The 22,996-nt window shown below is 37.6% G+C and overlaps 1 long non-coding RNA gene across 2 annotated transcripts in view; it reads right to left on the bottom strand.

Moving 5' to 3' along the window:
* Window positions 1-22,996, bottom strand: part of LOC122686872 — a 344,623-nt gene that overhangs the window by 104,673 nt on the left and 216,954 nt on the right. For both annotated transcript variants that reach the window (XR_006338933.1, XR_006338934.1), the window contains exon 2: window positions 1,716-1,982. This is a non-coding gene — a long non-coding RNA (uncharacterized LOC122686872). The remainder of the gene's footprint in view (window positions 1-1,715; window positions 1,983-22,996) is intronic.

Genomic DNA, 22,996 nt, shown 5'->3' with positions numbered 1-22,996 from the left:
TCTGAGAAGTGTAGGAAAGGTCCTAACGAGCTCTCTATAAAATTCTTCCAAAGGGCTTTAGTTACTGTGGAGCTAAAATACCCCATTCAACAATGGGAAAATGTCATGGCCTGGAGTCTTGCAAAGAAACCATTTTTAAGTTACTTTGTTCAGTATATGTTTGTTTGAGAATATGATAAGAAATTAAAGGTCATATAATGATACAATCTATGGAACATCTAGGTATATTAGAAATTTTTCAGGTGATTTCTTTACAATATGAGTGTATAAATAAATACATTTTAAAAATTAAAAGAATATGTGAAAAAAATTAAAAATTATCTAATCATGTATACTTTTGATTCATCCTTTGTTTCCCCTTCACTGTGAGAAGCAATAAAAGAAATTGCTTATGTCATAAAAATTGAAAAATAGGACACCTTTTCAACGAGGGAACAAAAATAAAAATGTCAGAGGACATCAAGTCGATCATTAGTGCAACTGAATCATTTCTTATATTTGGGTCACATTGCAATGCATACAGTTAGTTGATAGGTGCATTTCTGGGTTTCCATATGTACATATGTTTGTAAACATAAAGCTGTATCACCATGTGTCACCCATAACACTTCCCTATGAAATCTGTAATTGCTTTTTCTCTGCAAAATCTTTTACTTGCTTTTTCCAGTGGCAAAATTAAGGGTAACATGTTATAATAAAAATGGTATGAAAAGTACACAAACCAGAGGCTACTTTATATTTTATATGGTTTTTTTGCCTGAATTATAACTACCACTTGTCCTAAAGTTTCATTAGTTACCCAATAAAATGTTTTGAAATTCAATTTTTGATCCCCTTCATTAAAAACAGCATGTATAGGGAAGAAAAAGTAGAGTAGATGGTGAAATTCTAATAGGCATACTCTAACAGAGCTTGGTATCCAGGGTGTTTATTGGGAGAACCTAAGTGATCAACAGGCTTCCCTGGTGGCTCAGTCAATAAAGAATCCACCTGCAATGCAGGAGACCTGTCTTGAGTTTAGATCTGAGTTCGATCCCTGGGTCAGGAAGATTCCTGGAGAAGGAAATGGCAACCCACTCCAGTATTCTTGCCTGGGAAATCCCATGGTCAGAGGAGCCTGGTGGGTTACAGTCCATGGGGTCCAAAGAGTCAAACATGACTTAACGACTAAACCAGCACCACGTGTGATCAGCAAAATGGAAGGAACAGAAAGAAGTAGAAACGGGCAGAGGGAGACAGTGAGATGCAAAACGGGTACAGTAACAGCCTCTTCTAACCTTACAGGGAAACTCTAGAACAAGAATGGCTTTTCAGGTTTATCCTGCCTAGGGCTGACACTGTTCCCAGGCTCTTTACCCACAAACAGGAAGAGGCATATTCTCAGGCAAAGAAGGAACACTGCAAATGAGGCCGTTCCAGGAACCGAAGAGGTCAAGGCTGTCTGCTAATCGCATTCCCAGCAATAGTGCCAAGAAAGCTTTCTCTGATGGAGCATTTGAGTGGAGCGTCTCAGTCTAAATAATACTTTTATTTCCTGATTAAGCTGGGCAGCACATTCTTTCCTCCTGCTTCCCTTATTTTTATTTATCTATTTTTTATTATACTGAAGTTTGTTTAGTAAAGTGATTTAAGTTGCAGGGCTCAGTTAAGGGAAACCAACAAAGAGCAGTGAAACACTTGGGCAACATCAACAGTTAGTTGAAAGACTTACTAACCTGAAGTGAAGGGACCCACAGACTGAGTCAGAGGATGGCAGGTGGTCTTGGGTGAAGAACAGGAGGGCTATCTCATGGCAGGCAGCTTGTCACAGAGAGAACTGTGGTAGAAGATACACTGAACTCTCTTTGCTCCAGTGCAGATCTTGCAGAGCATCCAACTGACCGAACACAACAAAGAACAGGAGGACAGAGGAGTCCATCCATGCTGTCTTAAACCTGGCTTCCTGAAGTTCAGAGATGCATGGGAAATGGTGGAATATGAACCTGGAGAGGAAGATGGAGAAGATTCAATGCATATTTTTCTTCTGTGAAATCCAAGATTTTTAATCTACATCACGATAGTCCCTGTGTCCATAACAAGCTTGGAACATTGACTAATTGACTAGGTAGTCAATAAATATATGGTTGTGTGTGTGTGCTAAGTCGGTTCAGTCATGTCAGACTCTTTGGTATCCCATAGACTGTATCCCACCAGGCTCTTCTGTCCCTGGGGATTCTCCAGGCAAGAATACTGGACTGGGTTGCTATGACCTCCTCCAGGGGATCTTCCTAATCCAGGGATCAAACCCACCTCTCTTGGAACTTGGCAGATAAGTTCCTTACCACTAGTGCTACCTGGGAAGCCCAAACACATGGTTAATTAACTTTTAATCATTGTTAGATAGCGTGTTTTTTTTTTTTTCTTTGTTCTTTTTTTTTTAGATACTTTATGAAATTTAGTGATGTCAACATATTTTCTCAAGTATCCTGAAACTGTTCAGAGCACTGTGGGAAAAAATACTTTCAAAGGCCCTTCTGGTAGAAAAAACCTGCTTTTGAATATCCCCATATTATCTAACTCCACCCATCTGTTTGTCAACGCAATATCCTTCAAAATGAAGAATGTAAAAGCAGAGGGTTTCTCATACCTGTGGAAATAAACTTCGTCAAGTAATAAAAGGAAATAGATAAGAATAAATGCAATGATGCCAAATTTGTTCAAATGAAACAGTCAGGCTACAATTAAAGAGAAAATTACAGACTGCATTGCCATTGACAATGGATTCAAATCCAAATAATTATTTTAAATACATAAGAAAAAACCCAGGAATATAATAGGTGGGTGATTAATCCCTTACCACTATCACTTTCACTTATCATTTCTTGACCACCTCTTACATGCCACACTCTGTAATAATATTTAGTTTAGTTCTCAGAACTATGTTTTACTCAAAATACCATTATTATGTCCTTTATAGCAGGTAGGAAACTAAAGCACTGAAGAGTTAATAAATTGCTGATATTTTTATATTTACATAAAACTGGGATTTAAAACCAGGTCTTGCTGGACAAATACAATTCACATAAACGAGATATAATAGATATAGAGAGTTAACCAACAAGAAGAAACAAGGAAACAAGTTCCTTCTCACTAATTGCTGCATAAACTCAAAATATATCACAGTCTGAATGCATTAAACACCTATTCAATTGCCAACACTTTCTTTTTTGGAAGAACCTCCAATGTAGATAAGGTGGCATTGAAAAGTATAATCACATAATCTGTGCTATAACATTTTCAGAGGAAGTCAAGCCTGAAGGATACACTAGAAACTTTGTTCATACCTTTGCTTCTATGAAAACTCTCCTGGTGTATTTGGCTGAGGAAATATCATCTGAGTACTTCTCTTGACCTCCTGGATTCCAAGATAGCTCAAATGGTAAAGAATCTGCTTTCAATGTGAGAGACCCAGGTTCTATCCTTGGGTTGGGAAGATCCCCTGGAGAAGGGCATGGCAACCCATTCCAGTATTCTTGCCTGGAGAATTCCATGGACAGAGGAGCCTGGTGGACTACAGTTTATGGGATTGCAAAGAGTTGGACACGACTGAGTTACTATCACACACACACACATACATTTGATCCGAGCACCGAGATTCTTAATGTGCTGAAATTTACTGAGTTATCCCGTAGTTTTAAGAGATTGACTTTAAATTTTATTCTTTAATATTTAAAACAGAAAAAATATATATACCTTTTAGTTCTTTGAGGACTGGACTTTCTAAAACAATGCTATACCACCAAGAAACAGAACATGGGAAGCGCATATCTAACTGCCCCGTTGGAAAGGCCTAAAAAACATTCCTGAAGTTTACCAGTGGTCATGGACTTTGCCAACCCTCATCTTTCCTATGAAAAATATTTCTTGCATTTCTCTTCAGTGTTTTATCTTAATTTGATAATTTGATCATAATGTCTAATCCATACACCTAGTATGAGTTTCTTTATAAAATATTTCTGAGGAATTTTTTTTTTTCATATATGACTCTTGGCAAGCTTGTAGATGTAATATATATATATATATATATATATATATATATATAAAACTGGGCACATTCATCCACTCTGCTTTCATTATTAAATTTCTATGGTGTAGAAGACAGAGAAAAGTTTGACATCTGCATTCATAAAGTTTGCATTCTAACCATAGAGACAGTTATTAATCAAGTCACACAAATGAAAGTAAAATCTTAACTGCAATAATGGCTACATAGGTGGAATCCTCTGAGATCACATGTGTTAGTCGCTCAGTTGTGTCCAATTCTTTGCAACTCCATGGACTGTATCCCATCAGACTACTCTGTCCAAGGGATTCTCTAAGCAAGAATACTGGAGTGAGAAACCATTTCCTTCTCCAGGGGATCTTCTGGACCAAGGGATTGAACCCTGGTCTCCTGCACTGCAGGCAGATTCTTTACCGTCTGAGACACCAGGAATTAATTAACTTAATCAATGAGGCTAATGAAACTTTTTTTTTTAAACTGGTGTCTCGGTTGAAATAATTGTTTATTCCCTGAACAAAATTTCACACTGCTCCATTCATATGGTCAGAGTGGGAATTCCAGTTTGCTAGTGCTGAGAACTCTGGTTCTCTGGATCTACCCTTCAGCTAATGGGAACCCCAGATCCATTCCATTCTAAGATTTTGTTACTTTTTAGAGGCTCCTACTGGGAGACAGACAAGGATCTACACTTCTAGTTATGTTGTAAATCCTGAGTTCTTCCTTGTCTTCATCAAAATGTCCATGTATTGAGAGAAGCTAATAAGAATTCCCATGATTCGTTAGCTGTAAGACCTATAACCTCTACCTTATTAGGAAAAATGTACTGTTCTCCCTTTAAAACTTTAGGTTTTATTCAACAAAACTATTTAATTATTTACTATGCTTAAACTACTCTTTCCCATTGGGATGGAAGCAGGAGTTGAGAGACTGAAATAAATTTCACTTTTAATTTCTGTAACTACTTTCTTTCTATGTATCTGAAGTAGAATAAAACATACATGGATATTTCAATAAATTATTTTGCCACAAGTTCATTAATATAAATTCTAAAAATATATCTCAGTGCCTTCAGTTCAGTTCAGTCACTCACTCATGTCTGACTCTTTGTGACCCCATGGACTGCAGTACACCAGGTTTCCCCACCACCACCTCCTCCTGGAGCTAACTCAATCTCGTGTTCATTGAATTGGTGATGACACCCAACCATCTCATCCTCTGTCGTCCCCTTCTTCTCTTGCCTTCAATCTTTCCCAGCATCAAGGTCTTTACCAATGAGTCAGTTCTTCCCATCAGGTGGCCAAAGTATTGGAGCTTCAGCTTTAGCATCAGTCCTTCCAATGAATATTCAGGACTGATTTCCTTTAGGATGGACTGGTTGGATCTCCTTTCAGTCCAAGGGACTCTCAAGAGTCTTCTCCAACACCACAGTTCAAAAGCACCAATTCTTCAGTGCTCAGCTTTCTTCACAGTCCAACTCTCATGTCCATACATGACTACTGGAAAAACCATAGCTTTGACTTGATGAACCTCTGTTGGCAAAGTAATGTCTCTGCTTTTTGAAATGCTGTCTAGGTTGGTCATACCTTTTCTTCTAAGGAGAAAACATCTTTGAATTTCAAGGCTGCAGTCACCATCTGCAGTGATTTTGGAGCCCAAGAAAATAAAGTCTGTCACTGTTTCCATTGTTTCCCCATCGATTTGCCATGAAGTGATGGGACCAGATGCCATGAGCTTAGTTTTTTGAAAGTTAAGTTTTAAGCCAACTTTTTCACTTTCCTCTTTCACATTCATCAAGAGGCCCTTCTCTTCTTTGCTTTCTGCCATAAGGGTGGTGTCATCTGCATACCTGAGGTTATTGATACTTCTCCAGGCAATCTTGATTCCAGCTTGTGCTTCATCCAGCATGGCATTTCACATGATGTACTCTGCATATAAGTTAAATAAGCAGGTGACAGGTACAGCCTCATCTTACTCCCAATTTGGAACCAGTCCATTGTTCTATGTCTGGTTCTAACTGTTGTTACTTGACCTGCATACAGATTTCTTAGGAGATGGGTAAGGTGGTCTGGTATTCTCATCTCTTGAAGAATTTTCCACAGCACCTAGACTATGTTAAAAACTACTGGGAAATCATGGCTATAGCTATGAGTGAAGCAAAATAATTTTTGTCTTCTTAGAGCTTAGAAATATAACTTAGAAATACAACTTTACACTTTTAGAAGCCAACCAAAAGCAGAAACAACTTCCCCACACTAGTTTTCAGAAAGAATAAGTAGCATGATTGCTAAATATTTTTCAAGGACATCTTGTAAAAGCCAATGACTTGACCGGAACAGAATTAGAACTTGGCTTTTGTTTATGAAGTTATTTAAAATTTAACTTATTTGACTTCTCCCTCTGTTAGTCTTCCTTTTGTTATCAAAACTATTAATTGCTTGACTCTTCTATCTAATTGTGTCCAAATTGCTTTCTCTTTTAAATGTTTGACTTTTGTTTTTAATTGGCTTCTTGATTCTCATCAGCTTTCAGAAGGGTTGGTTTTAGTTACTTTTATGTTCTTGGAGGAATAGAGGCAGCTTGCTGTAAAAAAACACTTTTGAATTCAATTTCTCAAATTTAAATTACTTCTCTTCCAGTTTAAACTTTAATTTTCTTTCTCCTTCACATGTCTTTGTTTTCTTATTAATTAAAATTCCTTCTTCATTCTTCTTCTCTACTTTTTGCTGTTATTGATGTTCTATTATTTACCATTTTCCCTAGAAAGATGTAAATTAATGAAAATCTTCCCATTCATTGCCTGTGCCATCTTTGTCCTTATGTAAGCAAAACAATGGATCCTTTGAAAAGCATAGTCAAAGACAGTGTGGCCAAGGTCATTCAGTCAGTCTAAATCCTATTTGGATGGGCATAGGATAACAAGTATCAACTTGACTTTTTTGTTGAACTAGAACTGTGGTTTGAATTGACTGAACTTAACCTAGAGCTAATGATATATGAAACTACTGGTAAGAAACTGAATGAATCTGTTCAAATCAAACACCAATATAAGTAAAGCCCAGGTGGTTCTACTGGTGAAAAAAAAAAATCTACCTGCCAAACAGGAGATGCAAGAGAGGTGGGTTCAATCCCTGGGCTGGGAAGATAGATCCCTTGGAGTAGGAAATTACAACCTGCTCCAGTATTCTTGCCTGGGAAATTCCATGGGCAGAGGTGACTGGAAGGCTACAGTCCCTGGGACTGCAGTCAGACACAACTCAGCAACTAAGCACATGTGCACACACACACACACACACACACACACAAGGTTTATGATAAATTAGTAAACATTTTTGTTTATTAAGATCAGTACTTTTTAAGCCACAAAATATTTTCTTTGTTCCATCATGGTAACATTTATCTTATTGACTTATGATAGTTAATTTGCTTTTCTGTATCTCCTATAAGACATGAGCTCTCTAAATACAAAGACTATATTTTAATTATTCTTTTCTTCCTTTTCAACCCCAACATGTTGCATTTTACCTAGTACATTGTAGGCTTACAGGAATTATATTAAAGAGAGAAATCAAAGTCTCTTCAGAGAACATTTGGGTTAAACAAGTTTTTCATGATAGTAGCATTGTCACCCTCCTCTAAATCTCTACCAAAGTGTGGGAAACCCAAGCACTTGTGATCACTGGTGATGTTTCTGTCCTAGAGAACAGAGCTGGGGAAGCTCCCCATAGAAGTCTGCACATGAGTGTGCATTTCTCTTTCAAACTCCTGAGAGAGAAATCTCTCAAAGGCAGAAGAAAATAGGAAAACAATAAACCATTTGCAATAAAACCACTACGTTTAAAAAAAAAAACCCAACACATTTAGCCTAATTTAAAATATATGTAAATTAGCATGTTATGAGATGGAAAAAGCAAAATCCATACTCTAGAAGGACACAGAAGGACACACAGGTATTTATTTTAGAAACACGTTTTCACAACTCTAAAGAGGCTGTCTTATCACAATTGAACACCTCAGGTGCCAAGGCAAGGCTTTATAGTTTGCTCTTGCCTTCACCTGGAGAGACATGAACTGCAGGAGAGGAGAAAGATTTGTCCAAAACAGTATTTGAATAACAAAATGAATGTAGATGGAAAGTGCTTCCTTTCTAATCCCAACACGAAGAATTTACAATGACTTTGTGCCCTGTTTTTGTTACAGAAACACCTATCTCAGTAGTATCTATTTCAAGAGCCCTAAGTCAGAATGCAGCTCTTGTTCTGCTAGTGGAAGGAGAGAGTCACGGAAAGTAACAGGAATCAGATGGCCCGCTTCTGTGAATCTGATCAGCTTCAGGCAAAGATAACAGAGAGAATGCTGATGGCTGTGATGAAAGTTCGCTGAACAAAGCTCTCAAGAGTGTTGATTTACCGAAGCCGAGACCGTTATGGTGCCTGTCCTCATTCAGTCACACAACTGAGATTGGAAGGCCTTATTTTTTCTTAAAATTTTTGGAGAGAAGAAAACAATGGGAAATCAAATATAAAGGAATCAACTCTTCAAGTTTCTCTGGTTAAGAGCGGAATGGGGACTTCATACAAAATATTCAGAATCACATCAAATGTGAGAAGATATACATTTTCTTGTGGCTCAGCTTCTTTGCACTCAATTCTTTAGGCAGCCAGTCTACCTGTAGGAATGCTGCTTCATCCTCTTCCATGCAGTAAGGAATATTTGCTCTAATAGGCCCAGGCTTGTGATGATGGTTCGATAGTATCTCTGGTGGGGATGAAAATTTGGGGAATGGTGGAACGGAGGAGGTAAACTTGTGCAAATCCTGGTGTGCTGATAGAATGCCCGTTGTTGACACATTCTCAAATAGTATCCTACTGATGTGTGTTTATCAGAAATGCCTGCTTTTTTGTGTCCTTCATGTTTAAGGACTCTGCAGGAAAGCTATTCATAAGTTCTCTAAGTCCTTAATAATAAGGACAAGGAAAATGCGATGTTCAGCATGTCATATTAACCTGTAGTTATTCTCAAAGTTCTTGACACCATACAAAGTGCCAAATAAGTATGGTGACTCTTAATGTATGTTTCTAATACAACAGTAATTGTAGGCATCAGGAAAAAAGCCTGAAGGCTCAGATAAAAGACGAAATGTGACCATGAATAATGATTTGAGAAGGACACTAAAACATCAAAAACACGGTCATTCTAAAGACATTAAATTGACTTCTTCTCAGTCATACTTCTATTTATGAAGTGATATCAAATATATTTTATGACTCTAACCAACATTAAGATAGTTAGAACCATTAAAGACCAAAAACACAATTCTACTTTAAAATATTAGGAAGAAAACCATGTGAGAGTAAATTTAACACATATAACACTGAAGCACTTGTTACTATATTTATTATGGTTTATAGCATATAAAAACAGACTAGTTTGTTGACAAAAATAGATTAATGAACCTCTCTGCATCAATGTATCATATCTTGCATCTCCCTTAACAGTTAATGTCAAGTCGTAAATGAAATTCTTTTAAAACAACTTTGGCTGAGACTTCCCTGGTGGCTCAGTGGTAAAGAATCTGCCTGCCTAACGCAGGAGACATGCATTCGATCCCTGATACAGGAAGATCCCACATGCCATGGAGCAACTAAGGCCTTACACCACAACCACTGATTCCATGATCTAGAACCCTGGCATTGAAACTACTGAACCTATGAGCCGCAACTACTGAAGCCTGCTTGCACTAGAGCCAGTGCTTCACAACAGAGAAGCCACTGCAAAGAGAAGCCTGCATACCACAGCTAGAGAGGAGCCCCCACTTGCTGGACCTAGAAAAAGCTCACAGAGCAACAAAGACCGACCCAGCACAGCCAGAAATAAACAAACAAAATTAAAAACAAAAACAACTTTGTCAGCTTGCATAGAAAAATACCTTTCAAAACGTTTTTGTTATATCTACTGCATAAACAACAATATATATTCAGTTCAGTTCAGTCACTCAGTCGTGTCCGACTCTTTGTGACCCCATGAACCGCAGCACGCCAGGCCTTCCTGTCCATCACCAACTCCCGGAGTCCAACCAAACCCATGTCCAATGAGTCGGTGATGACATCCAAACATCTCATCCTTTGTCGTCCTCTTCTCCTCCCGCCCTCAATCTTTCCCATCATCAGAGTCTTTAAAAATGAGTCAGGTCTTCACATTAGGTGGCCAAAGTATTGGAGTTTCAGCTTCAAAGTCAGTCCTTCAAATGAACACCCAGGACTGATTTCCTTTAGGATGGACTGGTTGGATCTCCTTGCAGTCCAAGGGACTCTCAAGAGTCTTCTCCAACACCACGGTTCAAAAGCAACAATTATTTGGCACTCAGCTTTCTTTATAGTCCAACTCTCACATCCATACATGACCACTGAAAAAACCATAGGCTTGACTAGACGGACCTCTGTTGTCAAAGTAATGTCTCTGCTTTTTAATATGCTGTCTAGGTTGGTCATAACTTTCCTCCCAAGGAGTAAGCATCTTTTCATTTCATGGCTGCAATCACCATCTGCAGTGATTTTGGAGCTCAGAAAAATAAAGTCAGACACTATTTCCACTGTTTCCCCATCTATTTGCCATGAAGTGGTGGGACCAGATGCCATGATCTTAGTTTTCTTAATGTTGAGCTTTAAGTCAACTTTTTCACTCTCCTTTTTCACTTTCATCGAAAGGCTTTTTAGTTCCTCTTCACTTTCTGTCATAAGGGTGGTGTCATCTGCATATCTGAGGTTATTGATATTTCTCCCAGCAATCTTGATTCCAGCTTGTTCTTCTTCCAGCCCAGCGTTTCTCATGATCTACTCTGCATGTAAGTTAAATAAGCGGGGTGACAATATACAGCCTTGACATACTCCTTTTCCTATTTGGAACCAGTCTGTTGTTCCATGTCTTGTTCTAACTGTTGCTTCCTGACCTGCATACAGGTTTATCAAGAGGCAGGTCAGGTGGTCTGGTATTCCCATCTCTTTCAGAATTTTCCACAGTTTATTGTGATCCACACAGTCAAAGGCTTTGGCATAGTCAATAAAGCAAAAATATATGGTTTTTTGGAACTCTCTTGCTTTTTTGATAATCCAGCGGATGTTGGCCATTTGATCTCTGGTTCCTCTGCCTATTCTAAAACCAGCTTGATCATCTGGAAGTTCACGGTTCACATATTGTTGAATCCTGGTTTGGAGAATTTTGAGCATTAATTTTTACTAGCGTGTGAGATTAGTGCAATTGTGTGGTAGTTTGAGCATTCTTTGGGATTGCCTTTCTTTGGGATTGGAATGAAAACTGACCTTTTCCAGTCTTGTGGCCACTGCTGAGTTTTCCAAATTTGCTGGCATATTGAGTGTAGCACTTTCACAGCATCATCTTCCAGGATTTGAAATAGCTCAACTGGAATTCCATTACTTCCATTAGCTTTGTTCGTAGTGATGCTTCTAAGGCCCACTTGACTTCACATTCCAGGATGTCTGGCTCCAGGTGAGTGATCACACCATCATGATTATCTGGGTTGTGAAGATCTTTTTTGTACAATTCTTGTGTGTATTCTTGCCACCTCTTCTTAATATCTTCTGCTTCTGTTAGGTCCCTGCCATTTCTGTCCTTTATTGAGCCCAGCTTTGCATGAAATGTTCCCTTGGTATCTCTAATTATCTTGAAGAGATCTCTAGTCTTTCCCATTCTATTGTTTTCCTCTATTACTTTGCATTGATCGCTGAGGAAGGCTTTCTTATCTCTCCGTGCCGTTCTTTGGAGATCTGCATTCTAATGGGTATATCTTTCCTTTTCTCCTTTGCTTTTCGCTTTCTTTCTTTTCACAGCCATTTGTAAGTCCTCCTCAGACAGCTATTTGGCTTTTTTGCATTTCTTTTTCTTGGGGATGGTCTTGGTTCCTGTCTCCTGTATAGTGTCACAAACCTCCATCCATAATTTCATCAGGCATTCTGTCAGATCGAGTCCCTTAAATCTATTTTTCACTTCCACTGTACAGTCATAAGGGACAAACTATTATTAAAATATAGAAAGACAATAGACATTAACATATACATATATTTATGACATACAACACTATCTAGTTGGTGAAAACAGTGGTGTATTCAAAAATTGCTTTCAATTTATAATCAATCTAAGATATCTCACTTTTTACAATTTAAAATTTTCTTAAACTCCATTTTTTTCCAATAGAAAGGGGAAAATATTATCCTAATTAATGGGCAATTTTTAAGAAACTAAGAGGCTTCTCTGATGGTCCAGTGGTTGAGAATCCACCTGCCACTGCAGGGGACATGGGTTCAATCCCTGGTCGGGGAACTAAGATCCCATGTGCCGCAGGGCAACTAAAGCCTTGTGCCACAGCTACTGAAGCACGTCTGCCCTAGAGCCAGTGCTCCATAACAAGAGAAGCCATTGCAATAGGAAGGCCAAGTGCCACAACCAGAGAGAAGCCTCAAGCTCTCTGCAACTAGAGAAAGCCCGTGAGCAGTTACAAAGACCAAGCACAGGCAAAAGTAAATGAATAAAAATAAATTGAAGTAATCTCTATATGTTAATTATGAAAGCATATTTAGTATTTCCCCTTTGACCAGCTTTCCCAGATGATTTGACCAAGCATCATCAGAATCAAGTTTCCTGTGTTGCATTTTGTTCTCTGATATTGACCCAAGAGATTGAGTTTCTGACCTCCTCATTCTAAGTCTTCGCTCCACATCTAGAGAATACATTTTCTCAATGTAAATTGATTTGACAGGAAAACAGAATCAGCATTAGTCTGTTTGGTGAAGTCCAGATCCATTTACTTACATATTCATATAGAAATATTATGAGAACTCTCTAATGCAGAACTAATAAAAAGAGTAATCATAATATCAATCATCCTAGAGCGCTAACATAGCTATCAGAAAAAACTGTATTTCAACAAGAGTCCTTGTCTTCAGTTTGTCATTGGTAAAATAAGAGATTATAGCTTCTCTCTGTCTGCTAGCTTCTCTCCCTCTCGTTCTCCCTCTCACTCTCCCCTCTTCCCTTCCTCTCTCTCTGCTGTCAGCGTGTTTAGAGAATACCCTTCTCACATTAACACGTGAGAATGCCCAAGGAGGATACCATAAACTCCCTCCAGACTCTGGCTGCTAGGAAAAGTGATGTCTCATAGGCTCTATCAAGCACCCCTATGCACAAGAGACTTTAGTGTGAAAAGAAAAATATGGAGACGAATCAATATACAATTTAGAAATTCATTTTGTAGCAAAATATTTGGGGCAATCAACTCATGTTTATGTCTTTATGACTAGTCTTATTATATTTCCCGAACACTCAAATATTGGTACTTTCTAGGAGACAACGTGAAGGGCTTGGAGTAAAAGATTTGCATGAATAAAAAGTCTATAGTGACATTTTTCAAGAGTCAAAATAAGTAGATTTGGAAAGGAAGGCGGAGCCATATAAATAGTACCTCTATTACAACTTGTTATGTAAAAATAAACCATGTTAAGTAGAGGGATGCTGATATCTTACTAATTCTTTATTCATTCAGTTTAATGGTGCTTAATATTACAAAACTCTGTGGAAATCTATTTGTCTTTCATTGGCAGTGCATTGGTTATGTCACAGGCATCGAACAGATCATCCTTGTTTTTGCCTGTGCCCAAACATGCTGACACAGGAATTTAACTAAGAGTTCAGTGCCAGTCTTTTGACCAGTCAGCTTGCTAAGCGGCATATGTCTGAATTGTACTGCTTGGATAGTTCTGAATGTTCAAGCTGTAAACCCTTAAGGCAAGGATTATATCCATGGGAAACTGCATGATACATTATGCTTTGCAGACACATAGCATCAGAATGCCTTAAAATGGAAACCAGCTTGGACTGTGCACTTGACACACAAAGAAACAAATATATATCAATGCACTCTGTATATTCCTCTTTGGCCCTCTTTTTTCCTTTATCTTTTTATAGAAAAAAAAGCTATTTAAATTAACATTTCAATGTCTGATATAAATTCTGATCAGACACCATGAAGATATGTTATCAGTTCAGTTCATTTGCTCTGTCGTGTCCGACTCTTTGCAACCCCATGAATCGCAGCACGCCAGGCCTCCCTGTCCATCACAAACTCCCGGAGTTTACTCAAACCCATGTCCATTGAGTCAGTGATGCCATCCAACCATCTCATCCTCTGTCATCCCCTTCTCCTCCTGCCCCCAATCCTTCCCAGCATCAGGGTCTTTTCCAATGAGTCAACTCTTTGCATGAGGTGGCCAAAGTACTGGAGTTTCAGCTTCAGCATCAGTCCTTCCAATGAACACCCAGGACTGATCTCCTTTAGGATGGACTGGTTGGATCTCCTTGCAGTCCAAGGGACTCTCAAGAGTCTTCTCCAACACCACAGTTTAAAAGCATCAATTTTTTGGTGCTCAGCTTTCTTCACAGTCCAGCTCTCACATCCATACATGACCACTGAAAAAACCATAGCCTTGACCAGATGGACCTTTGTTGTCAAAGTAATGTCTCTGCTTTTCAATATGCTATCTAGGTTGGTCATAACTTTCCTTCCAAGGAGTAAACGTCTTTTAATTTCATGGCTGCAGTCACCATCCGCAGTGATTTTGAGTCCAAAAAAATAAAGTCTGACACTGTTTCCACTGTCTCCCCATCTATTTCCCATGAAGTGATGGGACCAGATGCCATGATCTAAGTTTTCTGAATGTTAAGCTTTAAGTCAACTTTTTCACTCTCCTCTTTCACTTGCATCGAGAGGCTTTTTAGTTCCTCTTCACTTTCTGTCATAAGGGTGGTGTCATCTGCATATCTGAGGTTATTGGTATTTCTCCCCGCAATCGTGATTCCAGCTTGTGCTTCTTCCAGCCCAGCATTTCTCATGATATACTAGCCAATCTGAACACAGGACCACAGCCTTGTCTAACTCAGTGAAACTAAGCCAAGCCGTGTGGGGCCACCCAAGACGGTCGGGTCATGGTGGAGAGGTCTGACAGAATATGGTCCACTGGAGAAGGGAATGGCAAGCCGCTTCAGTATTCTTGCCTTGAGAGCCCCATGAACAGTATGAAGATCTGTTATAAGTTAGCACAAATTAGCCTTTATTTTTAGGTTGCCTGAGAATATACTGGGGCATTGTATAAAAAAATAATACATATATATATAGAGGTAAGCAAAAAAAGCTGGGTAATTATTGGCTAATTGTTTTATCTTATCACACTATGTTTGAGTCCAGAGTTCCTTGGAGATAAACAATCATGACACATTTCCAAGTCCAGAAAATATTACAAAATGACTTTATGTGCAAATCTGAAGGAAATACAGTTCAGTCTTAATGCTGTATGTGCTATGTCAAGGGCATTATGTTTCAGTATAGCTTTACAATGAGTACACTGCAAAAGTAAATCATATGTGTTTATTGCATATGATTATTACATTCTTGAGAATGACTTTTAAAAATACTCTCATTGTAGAACCTACTGCTATTTTTTTTCAGTGAACCAAACTCCCAGGGTATAGATGGAGAGGGATAGGAGGGTCTTATTATTTATAAGAGAAAAGGAATCCCAAAAGCCCTCTTACCATTGTGTTGGTTGTTTCACTTCACCTATGTGTTTTTAAGGTTCTTTCCCTCATTGAAGCTGACCCTATGTTACCAAAAAGGCGCAGCACTACAACTACCGCAGACAGAAGTTTGCTTTTTTTCTCTGAGGTTTGTTCATTCAGTTGATTTTTTCATACTTTTTAAATAGTTAGCATCTAGTAATGCCTAATCTTTCATTGCTCATATTCTGGATGGTTGGGTGAATCAGAGAGTAAAGTGAGGCAAGACACTATCTCACTTTCTCTCTAAATCATCCCATTTTAGTTCTCAACTGGAATTTTCAAACTTTGGGGATTCTAAAAATATACTAAATTAATAGATGGTATTAAATAGTAAGTCTTAGCGACTTGATGATATCTGTCCCCTTTAATAGCTTTGTGTAATGGTTTTTCTGAAAAAGAAAACCTCTTTGCATCTCTTGTCTTGGGGCATGAGAAAAACAGTCCTAAGAAGTATCTTTAAGAACTGACAATATGTGAGACCCATCATTCAACTCCTGTAACAGTTCTGGTCTATGCAAGATAGCACCAGTCACTGTTAGACAACAAAGAAATGAAAACATCTACCCCTAGAATTTAGCCTCCATCCCTTATGAAACCAACTCATGTGTCAACATTAGTTGACTAGGTTTTGTAAATGCATTAATACTTAGGAAAATGAATGCATGAAGTGAATAAATGATCTTTACTTCATCTTTATCTGTGAGAGAAATCCCAGTCTACCCAGATATCTATTTTCTCTCCTTGAACAAATATAATTATCTCAATCTATGGTTCTGTGCTCTTTTCAAATTGTTCACATGTGTGGCATGGTCGACCATGTCTGACTCTTTTCAACACCATGGACTGCAACCCACCAGGTTCCTCTGTCCATGGGATTTTCCAGGCAAGACTCCTGGAGTGGGTTGCCATATCCTTTCCCAGGGTATCTTCCCGACCCATATCTCCTGTGTCTCCTGCATTAGTAGGAGGATGATTTACCACTGTGCCACCTGGGAAGCCCTTTCAAATTATAAACATAATTAAATATAATATATGCTTTATATGCCTTATACAGTTTTAGAGATATTTCAAGAATAATAAAATGTTAAAAAATTAAATGCATGACACTGATACTATGGTTTAAAATTTAGTTTCAGAAATAAGAAAGGGAAATGGTAATAACTTGTTCTAATCTTTTCAGAAAAATCTCAGAATTTCATTTCTATTGCATTTCTTAAAACCCACAGTATTTACATTAATGTGGATTGATATTTCAGTCTATGTATCTAGAGAGTTAGTTACTCATTATCTTCTGCCATGCACACAAAATTTCTTCAAACCCACATCTGGTTATTTCTCCCCTCCTGCCTTAGTGCTGGGAATGATTTTGAGCCTATATCCAGCCCAGAACTCTCTTGTCATTTCAGAGCCAGAGTCAGAGACTGTACCAGTTGAGTCTCAATCACCAGATTTAACCAGTTGATAAGATAAAATTGAGAAAGATTTTAAAAAAATCAGATTGAGTGAAGCATGTATAATAGATGGGGAATATGTGTAAATCTATGGCTGATTCATATCAATGTATGACAAAACCCACTGGGAAAAAAAAAAAGATGGCATTAAAATGTTTGAAATTGTAAAACATTTTGCATTATCTTTTTCCATTCCGATATCTAGTACCTTTGGCACTGTATAGATATTACCTTAAATCAGGCAAAAAAATCACAAAAAATACAAGGTACCTCTTACTTTGGACGTTTTAACATAGCTTGGCCTTTATTTTTATAAAGTGACATTTTTCTTTACTTGAAAATATATTAGTATACATAAACACTATAATCAGAAAACTAATCATGTGTTTGAAGACTTACAGCATTCATAAAAATGAGCTATGTACCAGATTAACTATATGCTTAAGTAATATATAGTAATAAAGAAAAATTTTAAAGGATATATAAGGATGATCATGTTTTTATAGAGTCAAACAGACAATTATTCTAAAAACGCCATAAAATTTATGGATGGGAGAAATGAGTAATTGCTTCATCACTGGCAAGTTTCAAATTGCTTTAATGATTGGGACACAAAATAAGGAATGAGAGCTGGAACTCAGGAGGAATCTGATTTAGTTATAAACATGATACCCAAACATTTTAGAAGTCTGAGGAAATTGGAGCAATGCAAATGCTGAACCAAACGTTCCCATTACCAAATTCAAATGAAATTTACATATTGCCTTTGGGCAGTTTCACTACTTTGTTTGAAATGTCTGATTTTTAAAAAAATGTATCAGATACTGTTATCAGTTCAGTTCAGTCGCTCAGTGGTGTCCGACTCTTTGCGACCCCATGAATAGCAGCACGCCAGGCCTCCCTGTCCATCACTAACTTCTGGAGTTTAGTCAAACTCATATCCATGGAGTCGGTGATGCCATCCAGCCATCTCATCCTCTGTCGTCCCCTTCTCCTCCTGTCCCCAATCCCTCCAGGCATCAGGGTCTTTTCCAATGAGTCAACTCTTCACATGAGGTGGCCAAAGTATTGGAGTTTCAGCTTCAGCATCAGTCCTTCCAATGAAGTCATACACTATTTGTATCTCTTTTCCTTCTACATTTAAGGATACACAATTCTGTTTGGTACAATATTTTCAGTAAAACTGGTCCCCTCCCTTAAATCTCTTACATTCCTTAATGAAGCTCATTTTCTAAACTAAGTGAAGAGGGTTTACTTCATTATACTGTTGGCTAAAAAAGATGCATAACTTGAAACTTGCAAGTTAAGTTTTATTTGTGGCAAAATGAGGAGTGCAGTCTGAGAGGCAGAATCCCAGATAACTCTGAGAGACTGCTCCAAAAAGGCAGTAGGAATAAGGTCAATATATAAGATTTTGGAGAAGGGTGAGTTCCATACCTTAAGCACTCATTTTATAAAAGGTTTTCTGCTAGTCATGAGGATCTGATGTCACAATGAAAGGATTTAGTGCTTTCCTAGATATGAGGAGATGCAAAGAGTGAAATCATAAAATCTGTTCCTAAAAACATCCAACTTTGCATGAAATGTTCCCTTGGTATCTATCATTTTCTTCAAGAGATCTCTAGTCTTTCCCATTCTAATGTTTTCCTCTATTTTTTTGCATTGTTCTCTTAGAAAGGCTTTCTTATCTCTCATTTCTATTCTTTGGAACTCTGTACTCAGATGTGTATATCTTTCATGCAAAGATGGACATAATAAAGGGCAGAAATGGTATGGACCTAACAGAGGCAGAAGATATTAAGAAGAGATGACAAGAAGACATGGAAGAACTATACAAAAAAGATCTAACTAACCCAGATAACCACGATAGTGTGATCACTCACCTAGAGCCAGACATCCTGGAGTGTGAAGTCAAGTGGGCCTTAGGAAGCATCACTCTGAACAAAGCTACTGGAAGTGATGGAATTCCGTGAGCTATTTCAAACCCTAAAAGATGATGCTGTTAAAGCGCTGCACTCAGTATGCCAGCAAATCTGGAAAATGCAGGGGTGGCCACAGAACTGGAAAAGGTCAACTTTCATTCCAATCCCAAAGAAGGACAATGCTAAAGAATGCTCAAACTACCACACAATTGCCCTCATTTCACATGCTAGCAAAGTAATGCTCAAAATTCTCCAAGTGAGGCTTCAATAGTAATGTGAACCGAGAATTCCCAGATGTTCAAGCTGGATTTCAAAAGGCTGAGGACCAGAGATCAAATTGCCAACATCCACTGGATCACAGAAAAAGTAAGAGAATTCCAGAAAAACCTCTACTTCTGCTTCACTGACTACATTAAAGCCTTTGACTGTGTGGATCACAACAAACTGTGGAAAATTCTTAAAGAGATGGGAATACCAGACCATCTGACCTGTCTCTTGAAAAAATCTGTGCAGGTATGCAGGTCAAGAAGAAACAGTTAGAACCAAACATGGAAAAACAGACTGGTTCCAATTTGGGAAAGGAGTAAGTAAAAGCTGTATGTTGTCACCCTGCTTATTTATCTTATACGCAGAGTATATCATGAGAAAGGCTGGGCTGGATGAAGCACAAGCTGGAATCAAGATTGCTGGGAGAAATATCAATAACCTCAGATATGCAGATGACACCACCCTTATGGCAGAAAGCTAAGAGGAACTGAAAGATCCTCTTGAATTAGTGAAAGAGGAGAGTGAAAAAATTGGCTTAAAACTCAACACTCAAAAAATGAAGATCATAGCAACCTGTCTCATCACTTCACAGCAAATAGAAGGGGAAACAATGGAAACAGTGACAGACTTTATTTTCTTAGGTTCCAAAATCACTGCAAATGGTGACTGCAGCCATGAAATTAAGACACGCATTCGTTGGAAGAAAAGCTATGACCAACCTAGACAGCATATTAAAAAACAGAGCCAGTACTTTGCTGACAAATGTCCATCTAGTCAAAGCTATGGTTTTTCCTATAGTCATGTATGGATGTGAGAGTTGGACCATAAAGAAGGCTGAGTGCCAAACAATTGATGCTTTTGGACTGTGGTATTGGAGAAGACTCTTGAGAGTCCCTTGGACTGCAAGGAGATCCAACCAATCCATCCTAAAGGAAATCAGTCCTGAATATTCATGGGAAGGACTGATGCTGAAACAGAAGCACCAATTCTTTGGCCACCTGATGTGAAGAGCCAACTCATTTGAAAAGACCCTGATGCCAGGGAAGATTAAAGACAGAGGATGAGATGGTTGGATGACATCACTGATTCAATGGACATGAGTTTGCGCAAACTCTGGGAGATGGTGAAGGACAGGAAATCCTGGCATGCTGCAGTCTATGGGGTTGCAAAAAGTCAGACATGACCAAGTGACTGAACAACAGCAAAAACATCCAACTCTCTAAAGACCTGTCCCACCAGATTCCCTGGAGTACAGAGTGCTCCTGGACTCCCTCAGAGGGCGCTGAAGGTCACCAGCCACAACAGTACAGGGTTCAGTCTCTGCAGAGGCAGATGGCAAATGCCCTTACTGTTTAGTCATTGGCAGTGAAACTGGTAAGTGCAAATCTGTAGTTGACAATCCTTAGCCAATGATTGTTTTAAAGATGGACATCTATCCCAATTCTAGAGTACTAAGAGGATATTTTATTTGAAGAATATTACACCCCAAAAAAAAGATAAACACCAAATCCTACTCTTTCTTGCTGCCTTGAATTCAGTGGTGCTATGGTTTTGTTGTCATGACCTCTTTTGCACATAAAGCAACAAGAGACAGAGAGGAAACAGGCAAGAATAGAAGAGCAGGAAGGAAATAAACACGACAGATCTTTGATACTTTCAAAACATCAAAGGTATATGCAGGGTAGGTGGCATCTCCCCTGGAATTGCCTATCTCAAAACATACTATTTAAGTGAAATGATTACATAACTTTAGTGATTAAGTCATTTTAATTCAAGTGGTTTGTTACCTGCAAAGATCCTAACCAACACAAACATTTCAATTTGCCTCAAAAAAAGAAAGACTAAATAGGGATTATTATTAATAGGAGAGTAGTAATGAGCAACAAAGAAACTTTTGTTATACTATATTAGGTAGATAAGGTATATATATAATATATAGGAAGAAAAAAGCTGAGTTCAGAATAGTCTTATTCGTGGACATGAAAGAATGATTAATTTTTTTTTTTAAAGCTTTAAAAGAAGAGTAAGAAGATAAAGCAATCATTACTAGCATATATGTCATTATATATTTTAGTGCTGGAAAGAAACTTTCTTCATCAAATTTAAATGTAGATCTTATTCAATTAATTTGTCTTTTTTCATTTTTATTTTTTTATGGTTCTTATCTCAATAATTTTTTTCAATTTTTTTCAACATTTCAACATTTTTCAACATTTCATTTTCTAATTCATGAATTTAAAAAGATTTCAATAATGTAACACTAATTTTGATGGTGTATCTTCAAAAATACAAATGTAATACAGTAACTAATTAAAGAATTAACCAAATGCTTTTTTCAAACTTAAGATATAATTGATACATAACATTATATTAGTTTTGGGTATATTGATTTCAACATAATGAATCAATATTTGTATAAATTGTAAAAAGATCAGCAAATATTTCTAGTTAACTTCCACCATCACACATAGTTACACATTTTGTTTTCACATGATGAGAACTTCTAAGATCTACTCTTCTAGCAATTTTCAAACATACAGTGCAATGTTATTATTTGCTTATTATCCCTCTTCTTCCAAGGTAATGTAAGTTCTCAAAGGACAAGCCTTTGAATGACACTTGCCTTTCCTCCAGTTTCTAGAACAATGCCTGGTGCATATTAGATGAAAACTAATTGTTGAGTGAATAGGTGAATTTGACCCTTTCAGAACTGTAGTACATTAATTATATTATACACCTTTTTATCTAGAGACTTCTGACAGATAATGATAAAATACATTTGCATAGTATAGTATATAATAATTAATCTTGTCAAAATGTTTATAAAAAATAGATCAGCAGATCAATTTGATATCTGCTTTTCACGAGCCTTAGTGATTACATGTCATTTTAAGGTACTCCTAGGAAGGGGCACAATATATTTAAAGTGATAAAAGGGAAATACCTGCAACTAAGAATACTCTACCCACCGAGGCTCTTTTTCAGACTCACTGCAGCATTATTTATAATAGCTAAGACATGGAAGCCACCTAAATGTTCATTGACCACTGAATGGATAAAGAAGATGTGGTACACACATGCAGTGGAATATGACAGCCATAAAAAAGAACAAAATGATGCCATTTGTAGCAAAAAGGATGCAAGTAGAGATTATCACACTCAGTGAAGTCAGAGGAAAACAAATGTCATCACTCATTTGTGGAATCGAATTTTTTAAAAAATGATACAAACGAACTTATTCACAAAACAGAAACAGACATACAGATATCAAAAACAAACTTAGGTTACCAAAGGGGAAATATGTGGGCGGTTGGGATAAATCAGGAGCTTGGGATGAATATATACACACTACCATATATTATAAGATAGATAACCAACAACAGCTTACTATATATTACAGGGAACTCTGCTCAATACTCTGTGATAATCTATATGAGAAAAGCATCTTTAAAAAAATGAATATTTATGTATAACTGAATCACTGTGCCGTACAACTGAAGCTAACACAACTTTGTAAATCAACTGTACTCCAAAAAAATAAATAAATAAAGTACTCCCAGGAGGTATTATCACAGGAAACAATATGAACATCTCTTTCCTAAAAGTGTAAATTCCATGTGGCTTCTTCATTTCAAAAGCAAACAAAATGAAACAGAAACAACTACTTTATAATTCGGTGCCAAAGATAATTT

The sequence above is a fragment of the Cervus elaphus genome, chromosome 30 (assembly GCF_910594005.1).
Source record: "Cervus elaphus chromosome 30, mCerEla1.1, whole genome shotgun sequence".
NCBI classification, from domain to species: domain Eukaryota; kingdom Metazoa; phylum Chordata; class Mammalia; order Artiodactyla; family Cervidae; genus Cervus; species Cervus elaphus.
This window is presented reverse-complemented; position numbering and strand designations above follow the sequence as displayed.